The sequence below is a fragment of the Malania oleifera genome, chromosome 6 (genome assembly GCF_029873635.1).
Source record: "Malania oleifera isolate guangnan ecotype guangnan chromosome 6, ASM2987363v1, whole genome shotgun sequence".
Taxonomy (NCBI): Eukaryota; Viridiplantae; Streptophyta; class Magnoliopsida; order Santalales; family Ximeniaceae; genus Malania; species Malania oleifera.
Window position 1 is genome coordinate 94,661,480 of NC_080422.1, and position 9,028 is coordinate 94,670,507.

At 36.7% G+C, this 9,028-nt stretch overlaps 1 pseudogene; it reads right to left on the reverse strand.

Annotated features, from left to right (window-relative positions):
- Positions 1-3,980: 3,980 nt before the first annotated feature.
- Positions 3,981-8,289, reverse strand: LOC131157686 (pentatricopeptide repeat-containing protein At2g22070-like; annotated as a pseudogene).
- Between the last annotated feature and the right edge of the window lie 739 nt (positions 8,290-9,028).

Below are 9,028 nucleotides of genomic sequence, written 5' to 3' on the forward strand. Positions count from 1 at the left end.
ATAGGCACTGAACTAATATTTATTTGGTGTAATGTGATAGAAGCATGCCGAATCTAGGATCCAAGAATCCATGAGGCGATCTGAACCCGACGAAACAAAAAGCATATCACCATCGCCGCTCTCTGAGTCTCCTTCTTCCACTACATTCGCAAATTTTGAAGAACCCTCTTGATTTTCTACATTCCTCTTCTTCCTTTCCTCTAGTTTTATGTATCCCTTTTTCCCACACTTAAAATACCATATGTCTTTCTTCTTCCTAGACTGTGATCAAGACTTATTATTTCTCAATCCGCTCTGGAACTTGCTTCTTCCCAAGTTCCTAGTTACCCTTCACCACAAGCCCTTCACCTTGTGAAATCTCATCGTTGGCTTTCTTCCTCTTATGAAAACCTAGTAGAGCATTTGTAACCTCTTCCAAGTTTAGGATTTATTTTCCCTGTGTTAAAGTTGTAACAAAATTTCATACGTATGAGATGCATGTAGGGAATTCAATAGCATCAATGTCTTGTCTTCCTCCTCGAACTTCACATCAACTCGTATCAAATCACTTATAATTTGTTTGAGTGCATTGATGTGTTGGCTCAAATTCAAACCCTCAGCCATCATAACTCAATACAACTTCTGCTTAAGATACAACTTGTTCGTCAAAAACTTGGATATATACCGACTTTCCAGTTTCTATCAAACAGCCGCCGAAAATTCCTCATCCATGACGTGATACAAAACGTCATTAGCCAGATAAAGCCTGATAGTCGCCATAGCCTTCACTTCCAACTCCTTCCAACTTGTTTCGTCTATGCCTTCGGGTTGACTTTTGTATAAAGCCTTCACCATACCCTACTGCACTAACAAATCATTAACCCTTCTTTGCCATAGTCTAAAATTACCTAATCCATCAAACTTGACAACATCGAACTTTGCAGAAGAAATCCCAAAAGCCATTGTAACCAATTGATCTGATACCAATTTGTTGTGCAAATGAATGTGTAGTGAAAAATTGAATTGCATAATGCAACAACCAACAATGAAATATATAGAAAACACAATCACACAGATTGTATGAAAGCAATAAAACAATGACGCGAAGAATTACGTTGTTCGAGAATGCCTTCATCCATGGGAGCAAATGACTGTGAATTTTCACTATCTTGTGTCCAAAGATATTGAGTTATAGTCCAAAGATATTGAGTTACAACATACAATATTGTATATATAACCCTCCCGAATGTTCTCCCCCCGAAACCCAACCTATTCAACTTCCCAATTCAAAATTCGAAAAACAGTACTAAGTAACCGAGTAAAACCATCGATGGTTTCAGACAAATCGTAGACAATTTAATCCCGAGACCAAACCATCGATATAACTTTGCAAAGCCATCAATGGATTTCATCTGAACTTAAAACCATCGAGCAAAACCATCGATGCTTTCAGACAAACCGTCGACGGTTTATTCTTGAGAGCAAATTATCGATGCAACTCTCTTAAACCATCGACTGTTTCTTGCACACCAGCATATTTGTTTTTCTATTATGTTTTCTTTGTATGTGTTCCACTTACTATATGAGCCACATATTACAACAGGATGCAATTTGACTAATCTGAAAAAATTGTTTGAATTGAGAGAGGATGGCAATCAATGTTAATACAAGTGTTTCAATACAAAGATTATTTTATACAATGATGTGTATTTACAAAGAGAGATATGTCTCACTTTATGCAGAAAAACTCAAACCTAATCATTTCATAGCAAAAGACTTGAGTCAAGCTTTACCACTTTGTTTGTTGCCACGATGTTTGTTGGAGGTGAGAGGAAAAAGGGAAGGATGTGAAAGAAAAAAAGGGAAGGAAAAAAAAAATCTTTGATTGGGTTGAAGGAAGGTAAAGAAAGAGGGAGAGAAACCATGGCAAGACTTATTTTCCCTTTGCTTTCATTTTCTCCAGACAACCAAACATGATGCTATGTTTCAGTCAACATGTCGTATTCCTTATAATAATAATGGGGATTACAGTTGAAAATTAAAATGAGAGAGATGAAAAATATGCATAACCAACCTTCTTTTTGCTGGCTCTCATAGATGAAGGGTAATAGGGCCGAGGCCCATAACAAAGGCCCAAGCATACAACCTGACCATCCAGCTAGGATTTATTTGAATCCATCAGCAAACCCATTTTAGTATTACTAGAATTCATCCAGCAGAGTTCAACTTCTGATCATAATATATGTGCATGAATCCTGCTTACTTACATACCATAAATGGATGAATTCTTCCATCAACTAAAGCATGTAAATTTCAGAAAGGCGAGTGGGGAGGAAAAACAAAAGAAAAGGTTTGTGTTTGGAGCATAGATTTTGAGGCTTATATTTGGATATACGTGAATAAAAAAAAAATTAATATAATTTTATACTATATTTTGCTTAAATCCACACAAATATAAATCTAAAATCTGAATTTCATAATCACGCAGAGTCAAAATATTTTAAGTAATAATTTGTAGAACAGTAGAACATACCAAGGATGAAGGAAATCAAAATCAACAGTATAGCCTTGTTGTAAGCTGCTGAAACCTTGAATCAGCAGCGAGTGGCCTTTCGCAAGCTGAATTAGCAAGCTTTAACCCTATGTTGAAGCGGCCTTGGATTTGGGTGAGATGCAATATAAAATTATTTTGAACTTTGTTCAAATTCGTCCACATCTAAATCTATGGTCCAAAATTCATACTTCCAAACGCAGCGTAAGTAAATTTAATCAGCTATGCTAAGATCAGGCCATGATATAATTGAACTGTGAAAATATCTAGGAATGTGCAACCTGGATGGATACAATTTGAAATCATACTCAATATTTACCATCAGTGTGCAAAACAGAAGACAATCAAGTAGAAAAAAAAAAAAAACATGCATATTAATTACACATGCAAGAACAAAATAAAAATTTTTAAGAAAAAAAATACTTGAGATGTAAGAAGGTTGACATATAATGCCTTAAAGCAGTTACTGCTGACCATCACCTGCAGCATTGTTATCATTATTGAAAATAATACCAGTAATACCCATTGCAAACCCTGTGTTAATTGATATTTTCAAAATCATAGAAAAGACAAACTTCAGTGATTGCCTCACCCAAGAGATATTAATGAAATAACTAGACAGAGGACAAAATATGCTATGTGGACAAACAGCCAACAAGAGTATGACATAAAATACAACTCCCAAACATCCGTGATCTTAACAACCTAAAGAGCCTAGGATGCTGTTATTAGCTGATATGCTGCTTAGAGGTGCAACACCCTAAAATCTCAAGCAAAATAAATAAAACAAAACAAATTCAATATAACCCATCCATACTTATAAAATAAAAAATAAAAAATAAAAATTGAGATGATCATTACATGATCTTCATCTCCATTAAATGAGCTCTACTATTGGGGCAAGCCCACCAAGGACCCCATTTGTAAAATATTACATAAAACAAATAGGAATTTCTTGGCTCCCCCCCCCCCCCCCCCCCCCCCCAAAAAAAAAAAAATCCTAGGTACTGTACATCTTAAAAAAGCAGTCAAAAGTATGCAAGAAATCAAATTGTACACGTAGCCTTATTTACCATTCATCTTTACCAGTCCTTACCCGGGAACTTTCAGAGAGCATATTGGTTTCTTTCCCAATCTCATCAGCTTTCCAAGAAAAGAAAGATCCCACTGCTCTTCTATCATTTCCCCTTACTGTAGCAGTATGCATCTTCAGTTCTATTATGCCTCAACCTCTAAAAATGGACTCTGCAAAAACCAGTTCATCTCAATGCAGTAACTCATGCCTTTGCTCAGCCATGTGCCTTAGCAGAGTCCAAAAATTAGTTCCCTTCCAACATTTATCAGGGGAAATGACACTTGCAGTAGTCCAAACTCCTCCCTGTTTCTGTGTGTTTGGTTTGTTAGTATCTCAAAACCTATCAAGCGCAACCACTCTCTACAGGACCTCTTGCTACCAATTGTCATTGCAGGAGCACTCCCCCCCTACAAAATGATGAAATCTATTTGAATCCCTCAAGATGATAGGCCGTTCAACAATTTTACTTACAAACTTCATAAAAGTGTGACAGTCCCCACAAACACGGATGTTCTTTAGAATCCTAATGGGCATTCTTCCATCAGGCTTCTTGATCAACCCAAATGCAAGGGCAAGTTTCTCACTGTGGTAGCAGATGGATTCGAACTTCTCATCCTCCCCCACATCATGAAGAACCAAGTTTGTATCAGGAGTAAAGCCAGCTTTCTGTAGTTCTTTTATCAATCTTTCCAATTCTCCATAAATATTTTCTGTTTCAGGATGGATTTGATCACCTGCTACAAACTTATGGACCTTGTTATCAATCTCAATCCAGCTGTAGGCAGCAAATTTCTTAACTTTCTTATTCTTCATGAGAGACCTCATAGATGCTACATCTTTCTATCTTCCACAAGCAGCATATATGTTGGAGAACATAATATAAGGTCCAGCATTGAATGGATCCGTTTCAAAGAGATGTTTTGCCACCGTCTCCCCATGTTCAACGTCACCATTTATTGCAGAGACAGACAAAAGGGTGGATCAAATTAGGCAATTCGGTTTATGAGGCATACTTTTAATGAGATCTATTGCCTTGTTTGTGCATCCTGCACGGCCAAGAAAATTGATCATACATGCAAAATGATCCAAAGTAGGCGTCATTCCATGCTGTTTGCTGATTGAGTCAAAATATGCCTGCCCATGGTCGATCAAACAACCATGGACGCAAGCAGACAAAATGACCACAAAGGTAACATTATCAGGTTTCAAATCTTCTTGCAACATCTGTTCATAAAGGGCCAGTGCCTCTAGATCCTGTCCATTTTGTGCATAGCCCACAATCATGGAGTTCCAAGAAATCACATTCCGAATTGGCATCATTTTGAACACAACCCAAGCATCTATGGTTTCTCCACATTTGGAATACATATCAACAAGGGCACTAGAGACAAGCAAATCACCATCAACACCCATAAGAATGGCTTTTCCATGAATTACCTGACCATGATACAAAGAAGCTAATTTGGCATTAGAACTAACAGCAGCTGAGATGGTAAAAGTGTCAGGTCTAGTATCTTCCAATTGCACATCTCGAAACAACCTCAATGTAATGACCCAAAAAAAAAATGGTATTTAAATAAAGAAGAAGGGAAATGGAAACAAAAACAGAAGCAGGCAAAAGACTTCGTCGACGACATTGCATTTTTGGAGTAATAACTGAGGAAATTTATCAGCTCCTCGTCGACGAACACAGGGGATTCGTCGACGAGGATATAAGAGGGCCTCGTCGACGAAGCCAAGTTTTGTCAACGAAAAGATACCGAGAGAGAATTTTTGGAAGTCTAAAATTCGTCGACGAGGGTGCAGGTTCATCGACGAACTTTCTACAGAACTCGTCGACGAGGTGATGTGTCTCGTCGACGAATCTGACTCTATAAATAGCCTAAAACTCGGATTTAATTGCAAAAAATCAGAAATCTCTCACTCTTTGTCACTCCCTTCGGTTTCTCACACCTTTCTCTTCGATTTCGGCTCCATCGTTCTCCAGATCAACGATCTAAGGCCACCACGACACTCCTGGGGAAGTTCTCTCCAAATCTGCCGGAGCAGATCGTTGGTGGAAGCTAGTCGAAATTCATCCCTGAGTTAAGGTAAGACTTTTTATGTCAAATTTGGTCTTACTGTAGTTAAAGGAAATGATATTCGCGTGAAAATACCAAAATTTAGTTCTGCGAGTTATTATTTTCAGGGAGTTGAACAGGGAACCCTGCGAGTGCATGACCGAAAATTTTAGGGGGTTTGTTTTAGTTGCCAAGTAAGGGAATAAACTAAAGCAGTTATTTTCCACGCGTGTTGTTATTATTTATTGGTAAATTAATTTTCAGGAAAACATGCATGATATTTGAATATTATTGAGAAAATGTATGTTATTAAGGAAATACTGCTATTATACGAAAAATGTGATTTTAGAATGAAATGTATGGAATTATTCAACTTGTGTGGCATGAAAGTTATTTTTCATGAAAAATAATGATATGACAAATTTTACGAATAAAACATGTTTTCAGGAGTTATGAAAAGATACAGTATATTATGATGATTTTGATAAGTACATGATAATTGATTATTTTCAGAATGATATGTATGAATTGATTTTGACGCGAGGCCGTATATATGTATGAAATGATTTCGGCGCGAGGCCATATTTATGAAATGTTCGACGCGAGACTGTATTTATAAAATGATGTTCAGCGCGAGGCCGTATTTATGAATTATGAAAAATGTTATAATATCGTGTATTATATGTTATCAAAATCCAGATGTTAGTTTAGTTCAGTTTCAAGAGTTCGGTACCATAGCTTATAGATCAGATACTTATGATCAGCTTGGTGCTAACCACCCCACGAAGGGGTGGGAGATGGATAGTCAATGTGGCTTTCAGTGTAGAGTGTAGACGTCCACCTGGCAGTCCGGACCAGGGTGTGGCGGGCTCATCGTACTTACAGATATTTTTTACTCGGTAGTGGTCGGCCAGCCATTGTCGGGTCCCGCCTTCGAGCTACACAACCCGTCATGGGAGGTAATACATGACATCAGCTAGCTATTCATCCTAAGTATATTTTCAGTATTATCAGCTATAACAGACGTTTTATGAGCGATATGATTTATTAGCAAATATGAAAATATATGATTATTCAGTACGATATGATGAAGTTTTGTAGATATATTAAATGTACTAGATATGTATAATTGCATTAAATGTTCATATTACCATACAATTGTATTTAGTTTATTTTTTCTTTGAGAAGTGTCACCACCGAATTTAACTAATTTTTCAGGAGACCCTAAGAGACCGGCGAGTCGTGACCGCCGTTGAGTTTGTTAAGTTACCCTACTAGGAGGGTAAGATTTTGTACTAAGATCAAGATTATTTTGTTGTGAGATCCTAGTTGTATTTGGAATGTTATAGGAGATTGAATATATATGTATGTTATTTTGGTATAAGTAGACTCTTGTATTATGTTTTATGGTTAGATGGCTGTAATTTTATACTTACTGCTATCTAGGTTTCCACTGTTTATGACTGGTCTATCTCCATTGCCCATGGGTTAGGTTGATCATATATTTAAATATGCTTATTATTTGATAAGTTAGGCAGGTCGTTAAAGCAACCTCTTCTTTTCCATTATATGCATATCCCGCAATCATTGTCGTCCAACAAACAATATCTTTCTCCTTAATTTCATCAAAAATCTTTCTTGCTCTATGTAAACACCCACTTTGAAAGAAAGCAGCAAGAACATTTGAAATAGTAACCTGGTCAGGCTTGAACCCCGACAATTGCATGTCATGAAACAAATCAATACATCTGTTGGGCTGTCCATTTTTCAAATAACCAGATATCATTGAATTCCAAGAGACCACATTCTTACAAACTGTGCGATCAAACAACCACCGAGCTTGATCAATCTCTCCGCACTTGGCATACAGATCAGTCAAAGCATTCCAAACAAAAACATTCACCTCCAAATTACCCACCGCAATCCGTCCATGAATTTGTTTTCCAAGCTTCAGATCCAACAACTGTGAATAGGCATGCAACGCAGTCACGTGGGTATACTCTGTGGCCTCAAACCCATCTCTTCGCATTCTAACAAAAAACTCCAAAGCTTTCCTCGAAGACCCATTTCCGGAAAAACCAGCAATCACTGTATTATATGAAACCGAATCACGAGTAGGCATTTGATCAAATAATGCCCGCAAATCCTCAAGAGAACCCAACTTCGAGTATGCGGAAAGCATTGCATTCCAAGAGAAAATGTATCTTTTGGGCATTTTATCGAACAGGTTTTGAGCATGAGATGGTTCCCCAGATTTGGCATAGAGGTGGAGAAGACGGTTGTGGAGGAACGTGTTGGCGGGTTGAAAGGAGTTAAGCTCCATATGAGATTGCAGGCTCTTTGCTTGATCAACATCGTTCATTCGAACACATTCAAGAACGAGATGAGTGTATGTTTCGTAGCCTGCACATCCTCGAGAGTACAAGACGTCTACGGCTTTGCAAAGCTTGCGTTTGCCTTTCATCTTCTCCTGAATTTGAATGTTTGTTTTCGTCTTATTTACATCTCAAATGGCACTATCTAAAACTGAGTCGTGTGGCTCCCTATTTTTATTTTAATTTTTATAAAGAAAAAACTATGAAGAAAATCAGAAAGAGTTGAAAGATATTTTAAAGATAATATGGTATTTTGTGAATTTTCAAAAAGTAGGCTATTTTATGTTTGAGAGATCTTCAATTTCGATTTGTATTGACTTTGAATAAAATATAATATATATTATATTAAAATTTTTCTAAATCTCTCCAGATTTAAATTTAAGGTTCGAAACTCATGCTCCCAAATATAACAGTAGGTAGTAAATACAAAAAAAAAAATTTTGAGTAGAATTTTATTTTCAATTTGAATAATAATTGCAGGAAAAATAATTAGAGTTGAATATAGAGAAATTATAAGTAGTTTATCGAGTGCAAATTTTTTAGTTTGAAAAAATATTTGTAGAAAAAATAAAGAGGAGTTGAAAGGAATTTTTAATTTCATTACAAAAGTAGTTATTAGCAATGACGAGTGTTTTAGGTATTTAAAAATTAAACTAAGTTTGGAGAATACTTTATAAACAATGTTTGGAGGAAGGTTTCGGTGGAGGTAGGTGTTCTTTTCCTTAGGCAACAAGGTTGGAAAGAAAGAGTTCAAATGTGGTTTAATAAGGCTTCCAGGTTCTCTCAATTAGGTTCATTGATGAGTTTGATTCCTTATTTAATAGTTTAGAGGTTGTGGAGAAGGAGATGTGTGACTAGAATGGGAGGAAAATTAGAGAATAGTACTGATGTGTGACTTTCCATTAAGTATTGGGTGGGAGTTTTGAGTAGGAACATGACAGAAATGGTTCAGTTAAAGGATACTGATTTTCGGGTATTGCAGAATCTG